General features: G+C 32.0%; 1 long non-coding RNA gene across 1 annotated transcript in view; it reads left to right on the plus strand.

Moving 5' to 3' along the window:
- The window catches only part of LOC133644281 (uncharacterized), a 117,630-nt gene that overhangs the window by 19,736 nt on the left and 75,747 nt on the right, over positions 1-22,147 (plus strand). The gene's annotated exons all lie outside the window — the stretch shown is intronic.

Raw genomic sequence — 22,147 nt, forward strand, 5'->3', positions numbered from 1 at the left:
TGTTTACCTGGGGATGAATATGTTAGTCGCACACTCTTTCTAAGGGGGCGCCCACAAAAAAAGAAGGAGGAAAAGTTCATCGTTGCTACGTCTGCTTTCTTCAAAATGTTGTGGTTATTAGAGATTGTATTGTGCTGCTTGATTGCTGCTAGCAAGCGTTGTGTAGCCGTGATTGTTACTATTATTTTACTAATATATCCATTAGTTGTGTAGCGATGAATGTTACTATTATTTTACTAATATATCCATTAGTTGTGTAGCCGTGAATGTTACTATTATTTTACTAATCTATCCATTAGTTGTGTAGCCGTGATTGTTACTATTATTTTACTAATATATCCATTAGTTGTGTAGTGATGAATGTTACTATTATTTTACTAATATATCCATTAGTTGTGTAGCCGTGAATGTTACTATTATTTTACTAATCTATCCATTAGTTGTGTAGCCGTGATTGTTACTATTATTTTACTAATATATCCATTAGTTGTGTAGCGATGAATGTTACTATTATTTTACTAATATATCCATTAGTTGTGTAGCGATGAATGTTACTATTATTTTACTAATATATCCATTAGTTGTGTAGCGATGAATGTTACTATTATTTTACTAATCTATCCATTAATTGTGTAGCGATGAATGTTGCTATTATTTTACTAATATATCCATTAGTTGTGTAGCCGTGATTGTTACTATTATTTTACTAATATATCCATTAGTTGTGTAGCGATGAATGTTACTATTATTTTACTAATCTATCCATTAGTTGTGTAGCCGTGAATGTTACTATTATTTTATTAATCTATCTATTAGTTGTGTAGCCGTGAATGTTACTATTATTTTACTAATCTATCCATTAGTTGTGTAGCCGTGATTGTTACTATTATTTATTAATCTATCCATTAGTTGTGTAGCCATGAATGTTACTATTATTTGACTAATCTATCCATTAGTTGTGTAGCCGTGAATGTTACTATTATTTTAATAATATATCCATTAGTTGTGTAGCTGTGAATGTTACTATTATTTTTGTAATCTATCCATTAGTTGTGTAGCCGTGAATGTTACTATTATTTTACTAATATATCCATTAGTTGTGTAGCCGTGAATGTTACTATTATTTTACTAATATATCCATTAGTTGTGTAGCCGTGAATGTTACTATTATTTTACTAATATATCCATTAGTTGTGTAGTTGTGAATGTTACTATTATTTTACTAATCTATCCATTAGTTGTGTAGTTGTGAATGTTACTATTATTTTATTAATCTATCCATTAGTTGTGTAGCCGTGAATGTTACTATTATTTTACTAATATATCCATTAGTTGTGTAGCCGTGAATGTTACTATTATTTTACTAATATATCCATTAGTTGTGTAGTTGTGAATGTTACTATTATTTTAATAATCTATCCATTAGTTGTATAGCTGTGAATGTTACTATTATTTTACTAATCTATCCATTAGTTGTGTAGCCGTGAATGTTACTATTATTTTACTAATCTATCCATTAGTTGTGTAGCCGTGAATGTTACTATTATTTTATTAATCTATCTATTAGTTGTGTAGCCGTGAATGTTACTATTATTTTACTAATATATCCATTAGTTGTGTAGCCATGAATGTTACTATTATTTGACTAATCTATCCATTAGTTGTGTAGCCGTGAATGTTACTATTATTTGACTAATCTATCCATTAGTTGTGTAGCCGTGAATGTTACTATTATTTTTGCAATCTATCCATTAGTTTTGTAGCCATGAATGTTACTATTATTTGACTAATCTATCCATTAGTTGTGTAGCCGTGAATGTTACTATTATTTTACTAATATATCCATTAGTTGTGTAGTTGTGAATGTTACTATTATTTTACTAATCTATCCATTAGTTGTGTAGTTGTGAATGTTACTATTATTTTACTAATCTATCCATTAGTTGTGTAGTTGTGAATGTTACTATTATTTTATTAATCTATCCATTAGTTGTGTAGCCGTGAATGTTACTATTATTTTACTAATATATCCATTAGTTGTGTAGCCGTGAATGTTACTATTATTTTACTAATATATCCATTAGTTGTGTAGTTGTGAATGTTACTATTATTTTAATAATCTATCCATTAGTTGTATAGCTGTGAATGTTACTATTATTTTACTAATCTATCCATTAGTTGTGTAGCCGTGAATGTTACTATTATTTTACTAATCTATCCATTAGTTGTGTAGCCGTGAATGTTACTATTATTTTATTAATCTATCTATTAGTTGTGTAGCCGTGAATGTTACTATTATTTTACTAATATATCCATTAGTTGTGTAGCCATGAATGTTACTATTATTTGACTAATCTATCCATTAGTTGTGTAGCCGTGAATGTTACTATTATTTGACTAATCTATCCATTAGTTGTGTAGCCGTGAATGTTACTATTATTTTTGCAATCTATCCATTAGTTTTGTAGCCATGAATGTTACTATTATTTCATTAATCTATCTATTAGTTGTGTAGCCGTGAATGTTACTATTATTTTATTAATCTATCAATTAGTTGTGTAGCCGTGAATGTTACTATTATTTTACTAATATATCCATTAGTTGTGTAGCCGTGAATGTTACTATTATTTTAATAATATATCCATTAGTTGTGTAGCCGTGAATGTTACTATTATTCGACTAATCTATCCATTAGTTGTGTAGCCGTGATTGTTACTATTATTTTACTAATATGTCCATTAGTTGTGTAGCGATGAATGTTACGATTATTTTACTAATCTATCCATTAGTTGTGTAGCCGTGAATGTTACTATTATTTTATTAATCCATCTATTAGTTGTGTAGCCGAGAATGTTACTATTATTTTACTAATATATCCATTAGTTGTGTAGCCGTGATTGTTACTATTATTTATTAATCTATCCATTAGTTGTGTAGCCATGAATGTTACTATTATTTGACTAATCTATCCATTAGTTGTGTAGCCGTGAATGTTACTATTATTTTAATAATATATCCATTAGTTGTGTAGCCGTGAATGTTACTATTACTTTTGCAATCTATCCATTAGTTTTGTAGCCATGAATGTTACTATTATTTTATTAATCTATCCATTAGTTGTGTAGCCATGAATGTTACTATTATTTTACTAATCTATCTATTAGTTGTGTAGCCGTGAATGTTACTATTATTTTACTAATCTATCCATTAGTTGTGTAGCCGTGAATGTTTCTATTATTTGACTAATCTATCTATAAGTTGTGTAGTTGTGAATGTGGTCTGCAGTTTACTATTATTTTACTAATCTATCCATTAGTTGTGTAGTTGTGAACGTGGTCTGCAGTTTACTATTATTTTACTAATCTATCCATTAGTTGTGTAGCCGTGAATGTTACTATTATTTTACTAATCCATCCATTAGTTAAGTAGCCGTGAATGTTACTATTATTTTACTAATCTATCCATTAGTTGTGTAGCCGTGAATGTTACTATTATTTTACTAATATATCCATTAGTTGTGTAGCCGTGAATGTTACTATTATTTTACTAATCTATCCATTAGTTGTGTAGCCATGAATGTTATTATTATTTTACTAATCTATCCATTAGTTGTGTAGCCGTGAATGTTACTATTATTTTACTAATATATACATTAGTTGTGTAGGTGTGAATGTTACTATTATTTTACTAATCTATCCATTAGTTGTGTAGCTGTGAATGTTACTATTTTACTAATCTATCCATTAGTTGTGTAGTTGTGAATGTTACTATTATTTTACTAATCTATCCATTAGTTGTGTAGCCGTGAATGTTACTATTATTTGACTAATCTATCTATTAGTTGTGTAGTTGTGAATGTGGTCTGCAGTTTACTATTATTTTACTTATCTATCCATTAGTTGTGTAGTTGTGAATGTGGTCTGCAGTTTACTATTATTTTACTAATCTATCCATGAGTTGTGTAGTTGTGAATGTGGCCAGCAGTTTACTATTATTTTATTAATCTATCCATGAGTTGTGTAGTTGTGAATGTGGCCAGCAGTTTACTATTATTTTACCAATCTATCCATTAGTTGTGTAGTTGTGAATATTACTATTATTTTACTAATATAGCCATTAGTTGTGTAGTTGTGAATGTTACTATTATTTTACTAATCTATCCATTAGTTGTGCAGCCGTGAATGTTACTATTATTTGACTAATCTATCTATTAGTTGTGTAGTTGTGAATGTGGTCTGCAGTTTACTATTATTTTACTAATCTATCCATTAGTTGTGTAGTTGTGAATGTGGTCTGCAGTTTACTATTATTTTACTAATCTATCCATTAGTTGTGTAGCCGTGAATGTTACTATTATTTTATTAATCTATCCATTAGTTGTGTAGCCGTGAATGTTACTATCATTTTACTAATATATCCATTAGTTGTGTAGGTGTGAATGTTACTATTATTTTACTAATCTATCCATTAGTTGTGTAGTTGTGAATGTTACTATTATTTTACTAATCTATCCATTAGTTGTGTAGCCGTGAATGTTACTGTTATTTTACTAATCTATCCATTAGTTGTGTAGCTGTGAATGTTACTATTATTTTACTAATCTATCCATTAGTTGTGTAGTTGTGAATGTGGTCTGCAGTTTACTATTATTTTACTAATCTTTCCATTAGTTGTGTAGTTGTGAATGTGGTCTGCAGTTTACTATTATTTTACTAATCTATCCATGAGTTGTGTAGTTGTGAATGTGGTCTGCAGTTTACTATTATTTTACTAATCTATCCATTAGTTGTGTAGTTGTGAATGTGGCCTGCAGTTTACTATTATTTTACCAATATATCCATTAGTTGTGTAGTTGTGAATGTGGTCTGCAGTTTACTATTATTTGACTAATCTATCCATTAGTTGTGTAGTTGTGAATGTGGTCTGCAGTTTACTATTATTTTACTAATCTATCCATTAGTTGTGTAGTTGTGAATGTGGTCTGCAGTTTACTATTATTTTACTAATCTTTCCATTAGTTGTGTAGTTGTGAATGTGGTCTGCAGTTTACTATTATTTTACTAATCTATCCATGAGTTGTGTAGTTGTGAATGTGGTCTGCAGTTTACTATTATTTTACTAATCTATCCATTAGTTGTGTAGTTGTGAATGTGGCCTGCAGTTTACTATTATTTTACTAATATATCCATTAGTTGTGTAGTTGTGAATGTGGTCTGCAGTTTACTATTATTTGACTAATCTATCCATTAGTTGTGTAGTTGTGAATGTGGTCTGCAGTTTACTATTATTTGACTAATCTATCCATTAGTTGTGTAGTTGTGAATGTGGTCTGCAGTTTACTATTATTTTATTAATCTATCAACCTTTTTTAAACCTTATTTTACCTCGTATTTACTTTGTTTACTTCTATATTCCTTCTTTTACTTTCTTCAACTTAGTTTCCTTATTTTACATTTACACCTTATTTGACCTTTAATTCCCTACTATTACCTTGTATTTACCTTTTTAAGCCTCTTTTTACCTTCTGTTTAATTTTTTAAACCTTATTTTACTTTTTATTTACCTTGTTTACCTTCTATATTCCTTATTTAACTTTTTTGAACTTAATTTACCTTTTATATTTCTTATTTTACATGTTTCACCTTCTTTCACCTTTAATTCACTTCTATTACCATTATATTTCCCTGTTTACCCTCTATTTACACTCTTTTATTTAGTTTATTTTACATGTTCACCATATTTTACCTTTAATTCACCACTATTACCTTTTACCCTCTATTTACCTTCTATTTACTTTATTTGACCTTTTATTTAGTACTTTTACCTTCTATTGACCTTTTTTTAAACCTTATTTTACCTTCTATTTACTTTGTTTACTTCTATATTCCTTCTATTTATTTTTAAACGTATTTTACCTTTTATATTCCTTATTTTACATTTTCACCTAATTTTACCTTTAATTTACTACTGTTATTTTTATTATTTATTTACCTTGTTTACTTTATTTGACCTTTTATTTAGTACTTTTGCCTTCTATTGATGTTTTTTTAAACTTTCTTCTACCTTTTATTTTTTTATGTACCTTTTTTATTCCTTATTTTACATTTTCACTTTATTTGACCCTTAATTCACTTCTATTACCTTGTATTTACCTTTTTAACCCTCTATTTACCTTCTGTTCACTTTTTTAAAACTTATTTTACCTTTTATTTACATTGTTTTTCTTCCATATTCCCTATTTTACTTTTCTTGAACTTAGTTTACCTTTTATATTCCTTATTTTACATGTTTCACCTTCTTTTACCTTTAATTCACTTCTATTGCCTTGTATTTACCTGTTTACCCTCTATTTACCTTTTATTTAGCTGATTTTACATGTTCACCATATTTTACCTTTAATTCACCACTATTACCTTTTACCCTCTATTTACCTTCTTTTTACTTTATTTTACCTTTTATTTAGTACTTGTAACATTTGTTGACCTTTTTGGTTTACCTTTTATCTACTCTGTTTACTTCTATATTCCTTCTTTTACCTTTTTTTTCAACTTATTTTACCTTTTTATATTCCTTATTTTACATTTTCACCTTATTTTACCTTTAATTTACTACTGTTAGCTTGTGTTTACATTTTTACCCTTTAGTTACCTTCTGTTTACCTTATTTTACCTTCTATTTACCTTTTTCTAAACCTTGTTTTACCTTTTATTTATTTTGTTTATCTTCTATATTCCTTCGTTTTCCTTTCTTCAACTTAGTTTACCTTTTATATTCCTTATTTTACATGTTTCACCTTCATTTACCTTTAATTCACTTCTATTACCTTGTATTTACCTGTTTACCCTCTATTTACCTTTTTATTTAGCTTATTTTACATGTTCACCATATTTTACCTTTAATTCACCACATTTTACCCTCTATTTACCTTCTGTTTACTTTACTTTACATTTTATTTGTACTTTTACCTTCTATTGACCTTTTTTAAACCTTATTTGACCTTTTATTTACTTAGTTTACTTCTATATTCCTTATTTTACCTTTTATATTCCTTATTTTACATTTTCACCTTATTTTACCTTTAATTTACTACTGTTAGCTTGTATTCACATTTTTACCCTCTAGTTACCTTCTGTTTACCTTATTTTACCTTTTATTTAGTACTTTTGCTTTCTATTGACCTTTTTTAAACCTTCTTCTACCTTTTATTTACTTTGTTTACCTTCTATATTCCTTCTTTTACATTTCTTCAGCTTTGTTTACCTTTTATATTCCTTATTTTACATGTTCACCTTATTTGACCTTGAATTCCCTATTATTCCCTTGTATTAAACTTTTTAACCCTCTATTTACCTTTTGTTTACTTTTTTATTCCTTCTTTTACCTTTTATTTACATTGTTTACCTGTTTACCTTTTTAATTGTTCTTTTACCTTTTATTTACGTTGTTTACCTTCTATATTCCTTATTTTACTTTTCTTGAACTTAGTTGAGCTTTTATATTCCTTATTTGACATCTTTTACCTTTAATTCACTTATACTACCTTGTATTTACCTGTTTACCCTCTATTTACCTTTTAATTAGCTCATTTTACATGTTCACCATATTTTACCATTAATTCACCACCTTTTAAGTTAAGTTAAAGTTAAAGTAGCAATGATAGTCACACACACACTAGGTGTGGTGAAATTTGTCCTCTGCATTTGACCCATCCCCTTGTTCACCCCCTGGGAGGTGAGGGGAGCAGTGAGTGGGCAGCAGCATAGCCGCGCCCGGGAATCATTTTTGGTGATTTAACCCCCAATTCCAACCCTTGATGCTGAGTGCCAAGCAGGGAGGTAATGGCTCCCATTTTTATAGTCTTTGGTATGACCCGGCCGGGGTTTGAACTCACAACCTACCTATCACCTTCTTTTACCTTTAATTCACTTCTATTACCATTATATTTACCTGTTTACCCTCTTTTTACCTTTTATTTAGCTTAATTTACATGTTCACCATATTTTGCCTTTAATTCACCACTATTACCTTTACCCTCTATTTACCTTCTGTTTACTTTACGTGACCTTTTATTTAGTACTTTTATCTTCTATTGACCTTTTTTTAAACCTTATTTTACCTTGTATTTACTTTGTTTACTTCTATAATCCTTCTTTTACCTTTTTTTTTTAAAAATTTTTTACTTATTTTACCTTTTATATTCCTTATTTTACATTTTCACCTTATTTGACCTTTAATTTACTACTGTTAGCTTGTATTTACATTTTTACCCTCTAGTTACCTTCTGCTTACCTTATTTTACCTTTTTATTTAGTACTTTTGCCTTCTATTGACCTTTTTTAAACCTTCTTTTACCTTTTATTAATTTTGTTTACCTTCTATATTCCTTCTTTTACCTTAGTTTAGCTTTTATATTCCTTATTTTACATTTACACCTTCTTTTACCTTGAATTCCCTACTATTACCTTGTATTTACCTTCTTAACCCTCTATTTACCTTTTGTTTACTTTTTTAAACCTTTTTTTACCTTTTATTTATGTTTTTACCTTCTATATTCCTTATTTTACTTTTCTTGAACTTAATTTAGCTTTTATATTCCTTATTTGACATGTTTCACCTTCTTTTACCTTTAATTCACTTGTTTACCCTCTTTTTACCCTCTACTTACCTTCTGCTTACCTTATTTTACCTTTTTTAGTACTTTTGCCTTCTATTGACCTTTTTTAAACCTTCTTTTGCCTTTTATTAATTTTGTTTACCTTCTATATTCCTTCTTTCACCTTTCTTCAACTTAGTTTAGCTTTTATATTCCTTATTTTACATTTACACCTTCTTTTACCTTGAATTCCCTACTATTACCTTGTATTTACCTTCTTAACCCTCTATTTACCTTCTGTTTACTTTTTTAAAACCTTCTTTTACCTTTTATTTATGTTGTTTACCTTTTATATTACTTAATTTAGCTTTTATATTCCTTATTTGACATGTTTCACCTTCTTTTACCCTTAATTCACTTGTTTACCCTCTTTTTACCCTCTATTTACCTTTTATTTAGCTTATTTGATCTTTTATTTAGTCCCTTTACCTTCCATTTGCCTTTTTTAATCTTCTTTTACCTTCTTTAGTCCTTCTGTTACCATTCATTTACTTCTGTATTCCTTCTTTTACATTAAATTCACTTCTATTACCTCCTATTTACCTTTTATTTTTACTCTATATTTACCTTTTTACCTTATTTTTCTATTTTTTTAACTTCTGTTCAACTTGTTTGACCTTTTTTCTTACGAGGCCCCGAGTTGGTTAATTTCATATTGGATTATTGGAAGCGACGTGATACAAATTGAACACTCTTCCTTGGGATTTCATGGATAAATGGTTGCGGTGCTGTTTACCCGCACTGATGGCTCCCTGGTTGGATTCCTCCCGCCTTATCAGCGCGGCCGAAAGCCCAGAAACAAGAAGAAGAAAGCAGCGAATGTAACAAAGATGGCGTGTCGGCGATAAGCGCGTGTTGTTGCTGTGTGAAAGACGGCCTTTATCGCCGCGTGCTTAGTCTAGTCCGCCGCAGAAATGTGAGGGGAGTCTGATACGGGAGCAGCGGCCATCTCGCCATCAGCAGAGCGAGCGAGCGGGCGCACGTTGATGCTCTATGGGGGGTTGCGGCATGTCAACAGTGTCGCAGGAAGTGGCGTCTCTTCCAAACAGGACGTGTCGACTTACACTAGCTTTGCTCTTCTAATCAGCTTTTTTTCAAAGGAAATAGCCGGACACACGCGCTTAGCAGGATTACAGCCACAATACTACCCAGGATCACGACTCCAAAGTACTGCAGCAAAATAACATTTTTATTACCACTGGACTGGTAATAGCTCGTTTACCACTGTGTTACATGGCCTTTCCTTTTAACAACACTCAGTAAAGGTTTGGGAAGTGAGGAGACACATTTTGGAAGTGGAATTATTCCCCATTCTTGCTTGATGTACAGCTTAAGTTGTTCAACAGTCTCCCTTCTCATATTTTAGCCTTCACACATTTTCAATGGCATCGTTTTGCTGAAATAAGCAGGGGCGTCCATGGTAACGTTGCTTGGATGACAAAATGTGTTGCTCCAAAAGCTGTATGTACCTTTCAGTATTAATGGTGCCTTCACAGATGTGTAAGTTACCCATGCCTTGGCCACTAATACACCCCCATACCATCACACATGCTGCCTAGTTCTTTTCCTCTTTGGTCCGGTCTCCATTCTGCTATTTTAGCCTTCATATTGCACCACACATTTTCAATATAGGCCAGTCTAGTACCCGCACTCTTAAAGTGAAAGTACCAATGATAGTCACACACACACACACTAGGTGTGGTGGAATGTGTCCGCTGTTCACCCCCTGGGAGGTGAGGGGAGCAGTGGGCAGCAGCGGTGGCCGCGCCCAGGAATCATTTTTGGTGATTTAACCCCCAATTCCAACCCTTGATGCTGAATGGAGGGGGTAATGGCTCCCATTGTTATAGTCTTTGGTATGACTCGGCCGGGGTTTGAACTCACAACCTACCCATCTCTAACCCAGTGGTCCCCAACATTTTTGTAGCTGGGGACCGGTCAACGCTTGAAAATTTGTCCCACGGACCGGGGGGGGGGGGGGATTTTTTATTTTATTTTTATTTTATTTTATTTTTTTCTTCCTAAAGAAATACAATCATGTGTGCTTACGGACTGTATCCCTGCAGACTGTATTGATCTATATTGATATATAATGTATATATTGTGTTTTTTATGTTGATTTAATTTAAAAAAAAAAAAAAAAAAGATTTTTTTTTTTTTTTTTTTTTGTAATTAAATTTCTTGCGCGGCCAATCGGTCCGCGGACCGGTACCGGGCCGCGGACCGGTGGTTGGGGACCACTGCTCTAACCACTAGGCCACTGAGTAGGTTAGAGTTACTTTTACTTTTACTACGAAGCCACGCTGTTGTAACTTGTGGCTTGGCATAGTCTTGCTGAAATAAGCAGGGGCGCCCATGATAACGTTGCTTAAATTGCTCCAAAAGCTGTATGTACCTTCCAGCATTAATGGTGCCTTCACAGATTACCTTCTATTGACCTTCTTTGACCTTTTTTTTTTATTTATTTTTTTACCTTCTATTGAAATTATTTTACTTTCTATTTACCTTCTATTGAAATAATTTGTATTTGATTTGATTGGGTATATTTTGATTTCAGCCTTAACAGCCATTATAACAAAATGAAAACAATGGAGAATGAAAAACGAAAAAAACCCAAAAAAAACCCAAAATGAGCAATGGACTTTCTTTATTTTTATTTTTATTTTTATTTTTTTACATATTTGAAATGGAGTGAGAAGAAGTTTACACTTATTTAATCCCACCCCTTTTCTTGAAATCCTAAATGACTCTGATCTAGAACTATCTATGTACAAACTTAATGAACTTGTACATACTTAAATGATACATATATACATACATATGCACACCACACACATACATACATAGACACACCATTACATTATTTACCTTCTTTTGACCTTATTTGACCTTCTACATTACTACTTTTACCTTTTATCTATCTTCCTTTACCTTCTATTGAAATTAATGTATCTTTTATTTACATTCTTTGAGCTTCTATTTAACACATTTTACCTTTTAATTACCTTCTGTGTGTCTTCTTTCACCTTCCATTTAACCTTTTGGCCTTTCGTTTACCTTATTTTGCTTTCTATTCAATTAATTTGACCTTATGTGTATATATATATATATATATATATTTATATATATATATTTTTTTCTTGTTTCATCTTCTTCTACCGTCTATATTCCTTATTGTATGTTTTATTTAGCTTCTTTTACCTTTTATTTACCTTCTATTTAAGGTATTTAAGCTTCTATTTTCCTTTATCTAATTTATTTGACCTTTTATTTACTAGATTTCCATTATATTTACTGTGCCTTTTACCTTTTATTTACTTTTACCTTCTATACTACTTATTTTACCTTTTTATATTCCTTCTTTTACCTTTAACCTTCATTACCTTCTATTTACCTTCTTTGACTGTATTTTATTTTGTTTACTTTGTATATTCAATTTTTTTGTTACCTTCTTTTACTTTCCATTGAACTCATTTTACCATTGTTTTTACCTTCTATTGAACGTATTTTACTTTCTATTATCTATTCCATTATATATTTGATCTTTTACCTTTTTGACCATCTTTAATTTATTTGACTCTATATATATATATATATATATATATATATATATATATATATATATATATATATATATATATATATATATATATATATACATACATATACATTTTTTTTCTTGTTTCATCTACTTTTACCGTCTATATTCCTTATTGTATCTTTTATTTAGCTTCTTTTACCCTTTTATTTACCTTCTATTTAAGGTATTTCAGCTTCTATTTTCCTTTATCTACTTTATTTTACCTTTTATTCATTAGATTTACATTATATTTACTGTGCCTTTTACCTTTTATTTACTTTTACCTTCTATACTACTTTACCTTCTATTGAAATTCATGTATCTTTTATTTACGTTCTTTGAGCTTCTATTTAACACATTTTACCTTTTATTTACCTTCTGTACGTCTTCTTTTACCTTCCAGTTACCCTTTTGGCCTTTCATTTAACTCATTTTGCTTTCTATTTAATTTATTTGACCTTATATATATATATATATATATATATATATATATATATATATATATATATATATATATATATATATATATATATATATATATATATATATATATATATATATATATATATATATATATAAATACATTTTTTTTTTCTTGTTTCAATTTCTTATTGTATCTTTTATTTTGCTTCCTTTACATTTTATTTACCTTCTATTTAACATATTTCAGCTTCTGTTTTCCTTTATCTACTTTATTTGACCTTTTATTTACTAGATTTACATTATATTTACTGTGCCTTTTACCTTTTATTTACTTTTACCTTCTATACTACTTGTTTTACCTTTTTATATTCCTTCTTTTACCTTTAACCTTCATTACCTTCTTTGACTGTATTTTATTTTGTTTACTTTCTATACTCAACTTTTTTGTTACCTTCTTTTACTTTCCATTGAACTCATTTTACCATTACGAATGTGGACTCGTCAGACCACAGAACAGTTTTCCACTTTGCATCAGTCCATCTTAGATGAGCTCGGGGCCCAGCGAAGTCGGCGGTGTCTCCGGGTGTTGTTGATAAATGGCCGTGGCTTTGCATATTAGAGTTTTAACTTACACTTACAGATGTTCCCGTCCAGGTCCAACACAGGTATAACAGGGGGCGGTCCTACCGGGCCACCATCTTGCATGGAAGCTGCGGGTGTTAGCTCCCGGGATAAAGAGATGCTATCATGCTAAATGAGGGAAGCTTCACACACATAATGAAGGCCGGCCTCATGCCTTCTCAGCTGATGCTATCTGGAAGAAAGGCTGGGTAAATACTGTTTATCTGCAGATAGACGCGTCCCCTGCCAGCTCTGGGGGCCCCCACATGAGGGCCCGTCAGATATCTGTGCCATCGCCTCTATTCTCCCCGGCCTTTTTATCTGCCAGAAATGTGCCACTTTGCATTCCAGCACACATCTGAGGAGAGGAGATACTTCCATCTCTCATCAGCAGGGGGGGAAGTCACTTTACTTTCTGCTTAGCTGTTGTGTAGCTGCTAGTAGCCTATAACTTAGCATGTTTACCTTACTTCACTAAAATACAAGACTAGCTTGTGTGCTTTTGTGTGCTTAGCTGTTGTGTAGCTGCAAGTAGCCTATAACTTAGCATGTTTACCTTACTTCACTAAAATACAAGACTAGCTTGTGTGCTATTGTGTGCTTAGCTGTTGTGTAGCTGCTAGCTCCTAGTAGCCTATAGCTTAGCATGTTTACCTTACTTGACTAAAATACAAGACTAGCTTGTGTGCTATTGTGTGCTTAGCTGCTGTGTAGCTGCTAGCTCCTAGTAGCCTATAGTTTAGCATGTTTACCTTACTTGACTAAAATACAAGACTAGCTTGTGTGCTATTGTGTGCTTAGCTGTTGTGTAGCTGCTAGGCTCCTAGTAGCGTAGCATGATTACCTTACTTGACCAAAATACAAGACTAGCTTGTGTGCTATTGTGTGCTTAGCTGTTGTGTAGCTGCTAGCTCCTAGTAGCCGATAGCTTAGCATGTTTACCTTACTTCACTAAAATACAAGACTAGCTTGTGTGCTATTGTGTGCTTAGCTGTTGTGTAGCTGCTAGCTCCTAGTAGCCTATAGCTTAGCATGTTTACCTTACTTGACTAAAATACGAGACACGACTAGCTTGTGTGCTATTGTGTGCTTAGCTGTTGTGTAGCTGCTAGCTCCTAGTAGCCTATAGCTTAGCATGTTTACCTTACTTGACTAAAATACGAGACACGACTAGCTTGTGTGCTATTGTGTGCTTAGCTGTTGTGTAGCTGCTAGGCTCCTAGTAGCGTAGCATGATTACTTTACTTCACTAAAATACAAGACTAGCTTGTGTGCTTAGCTGTTATGTAGCTGCTAGCTCCTAGTAGCGTATAACTTAGCATGTTTACCTTACTACACTAAAATACAAGACTAGCTTGTGTGCTATTATGTGCTTAGCTGTTATGTAGCTGTTAGCTCCTAGTAGCGTATAACTTAGCATGTTTACCTTACTTCACTAAAATACAAGACTAGCTTGTGTGCTATAGTGTGCTTAGCTGTTATGTAGCTGCTAGCTCCTATTAGAGTATAACTTAGCATGTTTACCTTACTTCACTAAAATACAAGACTAGCTTGTGTGCTATTGTGTGCTTAGCTGTTGTGTAGCTGCTAGCTCCTAGTAGCATATAACTTAGCATGTTTACCTTACTTGTATTGCGTTCCATTTTTTCTGCAGATGACGCGGTCATCTACTGTTCATCCCCCGCTATAGCACAAACCTTTGAGCTCCCACAGTCTGCTTTTGATGTTGTTCAGTACCAGCTGACTCGGGTGAAACTAGTACTAAACGCAGAGAAATCTAAGGTGATGTTATTTTCAAACGACTGCATTGAACATTCCAAAATTATCAACTAATTTAAAAACATTTTTTTATTCAACATTTTAAAGTTAGCTAATAATGCTAACCTTCCTGTCCGGTTATATCGTGTTTAAATATATATATATATATATATATATATATATATATATATATATATATATATATATATATATATATATATATATATATATATATATATATATATATATATATATATATATATATGTATATATATATATATATATATGTATATATATATATATATATATATATATATATATATATATATATATATATATATATATATATGTATATATATATATATATATATATATATATATATATATGTATATATATATATATATATATATATATATATATATATATATATATATATATATATATATATATATATATATATATATATATATATATATATTTTACTCTTTTGAGTCTCATTTGCAAGTATTATGTAGTAGACTTTGCATGCAATTGCAATTCCAAAACATTAGATGGCAGTAGTGTATTGGCTACAGTGTGTCCAGTCCTACAAAGTGTGTGTACTGTAACACTTTGGTGGTATTTAAGTCAACTTTGGTGGTATTTAAGTCAACTTTGGTGCTATTTAAGTCAACTTTTGTGGTATTTAAGTCAACTTTGGTGGCTTTTAAGTCAACTTTTGTGGTATTTAAGTCAACTTTTGTGGCTTTTAAGTCCACTTTTGTGTTATTTAAGTAAACTTTTGTGTTATTTAAGTCCACTTTTGTGGTATGTAAGTCCACTTTTGTGCTATTTAAGTCAACTTTTGTGTTATTTAAGTCCACTTTTGTGGTATGTAAGTCCACTTTTGTGCTATTTAAGTCAACTTTTGTGTTATTTAAGTCCACTTTTGTGCTATTTAAGTCAAGTTTTGTGCTATTTAAGTCAAGTTTTGTGCTATTTAAAGTTAAAGTTAAAGTAGCAATGATCGTCACACATACACTATGTGTGGTGAAATTTGTCTTCTGCATTTGACCCACCTCCTTGTTCACCCCCTGGGAGGTGAGGGGAGCAGTGGGCAGCAGCAGTGCCCCGCCAGGGAATCATTTTTGGTGATTTAACCCCCAATTCCAATCCTTGATGCTGAGTGCCAAGCAAGTCCACTTTTGTGCTATTAAGTCAATGTTTGTGCTATTAAGTCAACTTTTGTGCTATTTAAGTCAAATTTTGTGCTATTTAAGTCAAATTTTGTGCTATTTAAGTCAACTTTTGTGCTATTTAAGTCAACTTTTGTGCTATTTAAGTCAATTTTTTTGCTATTTAAGTCCACCTTTGTGCTATTTAAGTCCACCTTTGTGCTATTTAAGTAAACTTTTGTGCTATTTGTCAACTTTTGTGGTATGTAAGTCAACTTTTGTGGTATGTAAGTCTACTTTTGTGGTATTTAAGTGAACTTTTGTGGTATGAAAGCCCACTTTTGTGGTATTTAAGTCTACTTTTGTGCGATTAAAGTCAAATTCTGTGGTACATAAATCAACTTTTGTGCTATTTAAGTCAAATTTTGTGCTATTTAAGTCAACTTTTTTGCTTTTTAAGTCCACTTTTGTGGCATTTAAGTCCACTTTTGTGCGATTTAAGTCAACTTTTGTGTTATTTAAATCAACTTTTGTGTTATTTAAGTCCACTTTTGTGCAATTTAAATCAACTTTTGTGTTATTTAAGTCCACTTTTGTGTTATTTAAGTCCACTTTTGTGGTATGTAAGCCTATTTTTGTGGTATGTAAGCCCACTTTTGTGGTATTTAAGTCTACTTTTGTGCGATTAAAGTCAAATTCTGTGGTACATAAATCAACTTTTGTGCTATTTAAGTCAAATTTTGTGCTATTTAAGTAAACTTTTTTGCTTTTTAAGTCCACTTTTGTGGCATTTAAGTCCACTTTTGTGCGATTTAAGTAAACTTTTGTGTTATTTAAATCAACTTTTGTGTTATTTAAGTCCACTTTTGTGCAATTTAAATCAACTTTTGTGTTATTTAAGTCCACTTTTGTGTTATTTAAGTCCACTTTTGTGGTATGTAAGCCTATTTTTGTGGTATGTAAGCCCACTTTTGTGGTATGTAAGTCCACTTTTGTGCTATTTAAGTCCACTTTTGTGGTATGTAAGCCCACTTTTGTTGTATTTAAGTCCACTTTTGTGGTATTAAAGTCCACTTTTGTGGTATATAAATCAACTTTTGTGTTATTTAAGTCAACTTTTGTGCTATTTAAGTCAACTTTTGTGCTATTTAAGTCAACTTTTGTGTTTTTTAAATCTACTTTTGTGTTATTCAAGTCCACTTTTGTGCAATTTAAGTCAACTTTGGTGGTATTTAAATTAACTTTTGTGTTATTTAAGTCCACTTTTGTGTTATTTAAGTCCACTTTTGTGGTATGTAAGCCTATTTTTGTGGTATGTAAGCCCACTTATGTGGTATGTAAGTCTACTTTTGTGGTATGTAAGTCTACTTTTGTGGTATGTAAGTCTACTTTTGTGGTATTTAAGTCCACTTTTGTGCTATTTAAGTCCACTTTTGTGCTATTTAAGTCCACTTTTGTGGTACTTAAGTCAACTTTTGTGCTATTTAAGTCAACTTTTGTGCGATTTAAGTCAACTTTTGTGTTATTTAAATAAACTTTTGTGGTAATTAATTGTACCTTTGTGGTATTTAAGTCCACATTTGTGGTGTTTAAGTCCACATTTGTGCTATTTAAGTCAACTTTTGTGCTATTTAAGCTCACTTTTGTGCTATTTAAGGCAACTTTTGTGCTATTTAAGTCCACTTTTGTGCTATTTAAGTCCACTTTTGTGCTATTTAAGTCAACTTTTGTGCTATTTAAGTCCACTTTTGTGGTATGTAAGTCCACTTTTGTGGTATTTAAGTCCACTTTTGTGGTATTTAAGTCCACTTTTGTGGTATTTAAGTCCACTTTTGTGCTATTTAAGTCCACTTTTGTGCTATTTATGTCCACTTTTGTGGTACTTAAGTCCACTTTTGTGCTATTTAAGTCCACTTTTGTGCTATTTAAGTCAACTTTTGTGTTATTTAAATAAACTTTTGTGTTATTTAAATAAACTTTTGTGGTAATTAAGTCCACATTTGTGCTATTTAAGTCAACCTTTGTGCTATTTAAGGCAACTTTTGTGCTATTTAAGTCAACTTTTGTGCTATTTAAGTCCACTTTTGTGCTATTTAAGTCCACTTTTGTGGTATGTAAGCTCACGTTTGTGGTATATAAGCTCACATTTGTGCCATTTAAGTCAACTTTTGTGCCATTTAAGTCAACTTTGGTGGTATGTAAGCCCACTTTTGTGATATTTAAGTCCACTTTTGTGGTATTTAAGTACACTTTAGTGGTATTTAAGTCTACTCTGGTGGTATATAAATCAACTTTTTTGGATTTAAGTCAACTTTTGTGCTACTTAAGTCCACTTTTGTGGTATTTAAGTCTACTCTGGTGGTATATAAATCAACTTTTTTGTATTTAAGTCAACTTTCGTGGTATTTAAGTCAACTTTTGTGCTATTTAAGTCAACTTTTCCCCCCCATCATATTTCACCTGTTTGCTCTTCTATTCCACTTTTTTGTAATAATATTTTTAATTGAAAAAATTATTGTGACTGAAATGAAGAACTTTTAATTATTTATTTATAATTTTTTTTGTTTTTTTTATTTTTTTTTATGGAGGGGGGGATGTACATGCATTATGATTTCCCTATCATGTGAATACAGAAATATATATATATTTTTAAATAGCAGCGGACAAAGTGACTAAGTTGGCAACACTGATTCCTCCTGCTGTGTCTTTTTATTCTCTGGCAGACAAGATGACGTGCGTTTGGAAGCAGAGTTACGAAGTTATCTGCTGTGCTTCACAGACAGTCCCATTATAATGTGTTAATGAGGGAGGACGTAACAACAAAAGACTTTAGGTTGTTAGCATTTTAGTTCGGCTTTGGTTCTTCTGCATTCACACAAACTTTCTACCAAAATAGGCCCCGCCTTCTTTGATTCGTGGCCCTCAGTGGATAAAGTTTGGTCACTCCTGTTCTGCACACTATTGATCGTCATCATATCGTACCGTATCTACTTGTACGGTATCGCTCCCTCTTGTATCTTCTGCCATTGTCTGGTATCGTGTCGATCCCACACCGACGCAATCGGCTGGAAAAACCCTTATCCTTATCCTTTCTCTGGTGGAATGCCACAGGTATGCCTCACAAAAGGACAAATATGGCAACAATCCCGCCTCCCGAGATCAGGTGTGTGTGGTATCACAAACAGCTGATTGAGGTGGGCGAAGAAAGCCGCAGACAAAACAAAAGAACTCCCATCAAAAGTTTCGAGCGTCACGTGTCAAAAGCGTCACTTGCAACGTCGGACGCCCCTGATTGTAGCCACAATACAGACGGCATCGCCCTCATGGTGGTCACAGGGTGAGGAATGGGACAATGTTGGACATTGAGGGGTTCTCAAACTGTGGTACGGCACAAAAAAAGTACAGTGTTTTATGTTCCTATAGTCAATGTTACAATGGCCAAAAAATGTTAAATATACTTGTTTTTAGTGAATACTTAGGCCTACTACGCTACTGTATTCCAGTGTTGTTATGGTGGTCCAGAATAATGAGTCATATCTTCAAATATGGAATTTGTTTTGACTATTAAATACAACTAAAATAGGACTTTTATTCCTGCTGGTAAATAAGTGTGTTACAAGTAGTGTTGTCCCCGTACCAATATTTTTGGTACCGGTACCAGCATGTGTTTCGATACTTAACTAAATAAAGAGGACCACAAAAAATGTCTTTATTGTATCAAAATTTTTTAGTGTACATGAAACTTATGTTTATTATTGTAATTTAGTCATTAAATAAAATAGTCAACATACTAGACAACTTGTCTTTTAGTAGTAAGTAAACAAACAAAGACTCCTAATTAGTCTGCACTAACATATTGTGTCATTTATACACCTATTATTTTGTACACATTATGAGGGACAAACTGTAAAAATGTATTATTAATCCACTTGTTCATTTACTGTTTCAACATATTCTATCTACACTTCTGTTAAAATGTAATAATCAATTATTCTTCTCTTCTTTGATACCTCACATTAGTTTTGGATGATACCACACATTTAGGTATCGATCCGATACCAAGTAGTTACAGGATCACACATTGGTCATGTTCAAAGTCCTCATGTGTCCAGGGACGTATTTACTGACTTTATAAACATAAATTGCGTTTTAAAAAAAGGAAAAAAGATTTTGTAATGATAAATATCGATGTAATCATGGTAGTATCGACTACTGTACTTGGTATCCTTACAGTGGATGTCAGGTGTAGATCCACCCATGGCGTTTGTTTACATTGTGGCGCCGGTGAGCTATTGCATCCTCCTATGGTGTGTAGTGAAGCATGTTTAGCTATTCCTCGTCCTCCAGTGATAATGATACTTGTAAGAAACTTACTTTATTCGTCGCCATGGAGGCCAGGATTAGTGATTTAGAAGTAGCTAAAACACTGCGGATGGACGTTAGCCGCTAGCTAGCTAGCCACGGGGGTCGGCATAGCTCGGTTGGTAGAGTGGCCGTGCCAGCAACTTGAGTAGGACGCAGAAATTCCTGGAAATTTGTTGAATGTGGAAAAATGATAGTTTGAATGTCCAGGATGAGTTGAAGGTGGAATGGTTTGAATAGGTTGAAGAATGTGGAAATGGTGGAAGTTTGAAAAAATAGACAATTCATTTTGAATGGGGAAAATGAAAGAAAGAAAAAAAATTATGGGAAATTCAGGAATTTTTTTTTAGAATTGTTGAAGTAGAGCACACAATTCCCAAACAGGCTGAAGAGTTTGAAGTTGGAACAGTTTGAATCGGATGAAAAATGTGGGAATTTTGGAAGTTTAAAGAATGTCCCATTGATTTCAATGGGAATTTCCAGGAAAAGTGGCATTTTTTTGAAAATGGTAATGGCTATGGAATGGAATTAGTTGAAATGGTTGGTGTTGGAATTTTTCAAATGAGTAATGTTGAAGTAGTAACATGTTGAATTGAGAAATGGTATTACGGAATTCATGGAATTTCAGGAAAACCTGGAATTTTTCCAGTTCAAAAAACAACTTCTTTTTTTTCCTAATTAAGAGGAATGTTTTGACGGTTGAAATGCGTTGAAAAATGTGGAAGGAGTAGTCGCTAGAAAAAAGGGTGAACATAGGGGCTTTGGAAAATCAGGAATTCTGGAAAATTCTGGAATTTTTTTGAACTTGGAAATGAAGTCGTATGAATTTCCAGGATGAGTGGAATGTGTTGAAGGTGGAATGGTTCTAATAGGTTGAAAAATGTGGAAATGGTGAAAGTTTGAAAAATGGCTAATTCATTTTAAATGGGAAAAATGTCCCGGAAAACCGAGAAATCTGGGAATTTTTGGAATTTGTCAAGGGAAAAGCCCGCGGTTCTCCATTAGGCTGAACAGTTTGAAGTTGTAACAGTTTGAATCAGATGAAAAATGTGGGGATTGTGGAAGTTTAAAGAATGTCCCAATGAATTCAATGGGAATTTCCAGGAAAGTGGGTTTTTTTTTGAAAATGGTAATGGTTATGGAATGGTCTGAATTAGTTTAAATGTTTGGTGTTGGAAATTTTCTAATGAGAAATGTTGAAGTAGTAACATGTTGAATCGAGAAATGGTATTACGTAATTTAATGGAATTCCAGGAAAACCTGGAATTTTTCTAGTTAAAAAAACAACTTTTTTTTTTTCCTAATTAAGAGGAATGTTTTGACGGTGGAACTGTTGAAGTGGGTTGAAAAATGTGGAAGGAGTAGTCGCCAGAAAAAAAGGGTGGACATAGGGGCTTTGGAAAACCAGGAATTCTGTAAAATCCTGGAATTTTTTTTAACTTGGAAAATAAGTCGTATGAATTTCCAGGATGAGTGGAATGTGTTGAAGGTGGAATGGTTCTAATAGGTTGAAAAATGTGGCAATGGTGAAAGTTTGAAAAATGGCTAATTCATTTTAAATTAGAAAAATGTCCCGGAAAACTGGGAATTTTTGG

Source organism: Entelurus aequoreus, linkage group LG27 (genome assembly GCF_033978785.1).
Source record: "Entelurus aequoreus isolate RoL-2023_Sb linkage group LG27, RoL_Eaeq_v1.1, whole genome shotgun sequence".
In the NCBI taxonomy this organism is placed as follows: domain Eukaryota; kingdom Metazoa; phylum Chordata; class Actinopteri; order Syngnathiformes; family Syngnathidae; genus Entelurus; species Entelurus aequoreus.